Source organism: Crocuta crocuta, unplaced genomic scaffold (assembly GCF_008692635.1).
Source record: "Crocuta crocuta isolate KB4526 unplaced genomic scaffold, BGI_CrCroc_1.0 scaffold176, whole genome shotgun sequence".
Taxonomy (NCBI): Eukaryota; Metazoa; Chordata; class Mammalia; order Carnivora; family Hyaenidae; genus Crocuta; species Crocuta crocuta.
Genome location: NW_027531905.1, coordinates 1,636,765 through 1,639,183, shown reverse-complemented (window position 1 = coordinate 1,639,183; position 2,419 = coordinate 1,636,765).

Here is a 2,419-nt window from a genome sequence, read left to right as displayed (position 1 = left end):
TTATGGCCCAAGAAAGGAAAAGAATGCCTGTCCGCAGGAATGATCTTCCTTTGTACGGTTGAAATTTGGTTACTGCCTTTTCTACATTCTAACCCAAACGAATGAGAATGATAGAGGAATTTCTGGTAAAAGCATTCCCTTAGGCAGAAGTTGAGTACAACATTTCTGCCCATAAGTCTTTGTGAGAACTGAAATGTGGAAATACTTAGCTGCAAGGGAGGCCTGGGGAATGTGGTTCCCAGTTACATGACCCTATACCCAGTTAAAAACTACTAACAGGAAGGGGAAACAGAATAGAGGGGACATTCAAGAAAAGAAAGAGAAAACCATGACCCCATTTACAACTGAAATGAATAATAGTCATCTTTAGTACACCACTATAATTTTTTTATTATAGATATGCTAATGATGTCAGGTACTATTCTAAAACTTGTTCTGTAAGTTTAGGAGTTAACAAGCCTTGAGGCTAAGTATTATGCTCTTGAAAGATTGAGATGGCATCTATAGTCGAATTAATTTTGAATTTTTGCTTTTGAATGTCAGGAAACATAGGGATCGGATGTGTAATTTATGACAAGGAACATAGCATAGAACAGTCTAATCTTTTGGGGGAATCTTTCCTCAGCCTGGCCAGCTGGGTAACAAAGTTCCTTCTTTGGCACTCAGTGTTGTAAGTACCTTAAAGAGAAGGCAATGTAAAGTCAAGCTCTGGATTAAGCATACTTTCAAGTCCTAGAGATTATGTCTTCTCTTTGCAAGTCTCCTCGCTGATGACCCTTCAGGGCTGCTGTGATGATGAATGCCAGTTGTACTTTAGGATTTGTGGAAAGAACAAACACTTTTGGGAAATCAGACAAGCTTTACTTATCTAAAGGAGAAAGCTGGCATAAACACAGACAAGGATACATGGTACAGAGATCAGCAACTTCATCCCAAATACAGTTGTAGTTTCCTGGGCATTAAATCTTCCTCAGGCTCTATAGGAATGGGGTCTGTATCAGACTTTCTCCAATAAAACTCCCTCTCCTGTGGGTTGATTCCTCATTGGTGATCTGTGAGCATAAGCTCTGGAAAACCCATTTTCTGAGCCAAGTGCACCACTCCATGTTCCAGAAGATGTTCTAAGTTATGTATTAATTTATGGAGTGAATCCATAAAAAATGGAGTGAATCTCAATAATCCTATGAAGTAAGTACAGATATCTCCTGCTTTTCATTTTTTGAAAGTTCTCCTTATGCCACTTGGGTTTTACGAAAGACCTACATTAGTTACCTGTTTCGGCTAACCCCAAAGACATCTGAAGAGGATTTTTGCTTTCATGAAAAAAAGGTGAAAAGTGAAAATGGCATTCAGCATTTGTTATGCATGTGCACCCTGAGCAGTGAGAGGGGCACCATGACGTTCCTTCCCTGAGAACTACACTGGGTATCTCAGCATCAAGCTGCTATAGCTTTTAACTATGTCTGTGAGCATCTGTGCTTTATCCCAATTGATTCTGTGCATCTGTTAGCAAGATGTGTCCCAAGGAAAGCTTAAAAGGAGTTGTTATTTGGGTCTGGGAACATTAAAAAATGTTTCCATATAAATTAATGATAATTGCAGCACCACTTTACACTCTTCTGGATTAGCAAAGTTTTCACAGAAATTCTTTTACTTTTGGATAGCAGGAGAAACCTGCATTCCTGTTATTCTGCTTTTATAGGTGAGGAAACTGAGTAGAGACAGGTTAAGTGATTTTTCCGAAGATTGTAGGTCTAGTGAGTGGGAGTGGCAGAGCCAGGATCCAAATCTTAGGGCAAAGGAATACCCTGCCCACCCTTTGGCAAAAACTAACTACCTCTGTCCTTTCTTTCTTATCCTTAACCACTCAGATGGGATTTCCTTATTTACTTCTTTCTATAAAAACCCTCATATAAAAAAGATTTATTTATTTCTTGGAGAAGCTTCCTCTGCATTAATGGATGTTCTCCCTATTCCAATGGCTGGGAGAAAAAAAAAATATCTCCTTAGCTTCACTTGGTGCTCTTTCTTTCACATGCTTTGTGGAAAGTTTGCCAACCCCATTCTCTGTATCATTGGTTCTGAGGCCAGCAGCAACAGCCTATCCTGGGACCTCGTTAGAAATCTACAATTTCAGCCCACTTTAGCCCTCCTGAATTGGCAATTTTGCAGGTGGTGCTCTTCAATACTTTGGAGGATTCCGACGCAAGAGAAATGTAGAGCACCACTATATAGAGACATTTTCTCCCTAAGACAAGTAAACAAGCCTTTGCAAATCTCGGCCGCCGTGGACTGGAGGGCGGGGCTGGCCACGGCCTTTTTATCCGTGTGGCGCTAGGACCCGCGCGGCGCAGGTCTCCCCGCGGCCGCTCACGGCCGGGGGCGGGNCGGACGCCGAGCCCGAGCCGGAGGGCGGCGC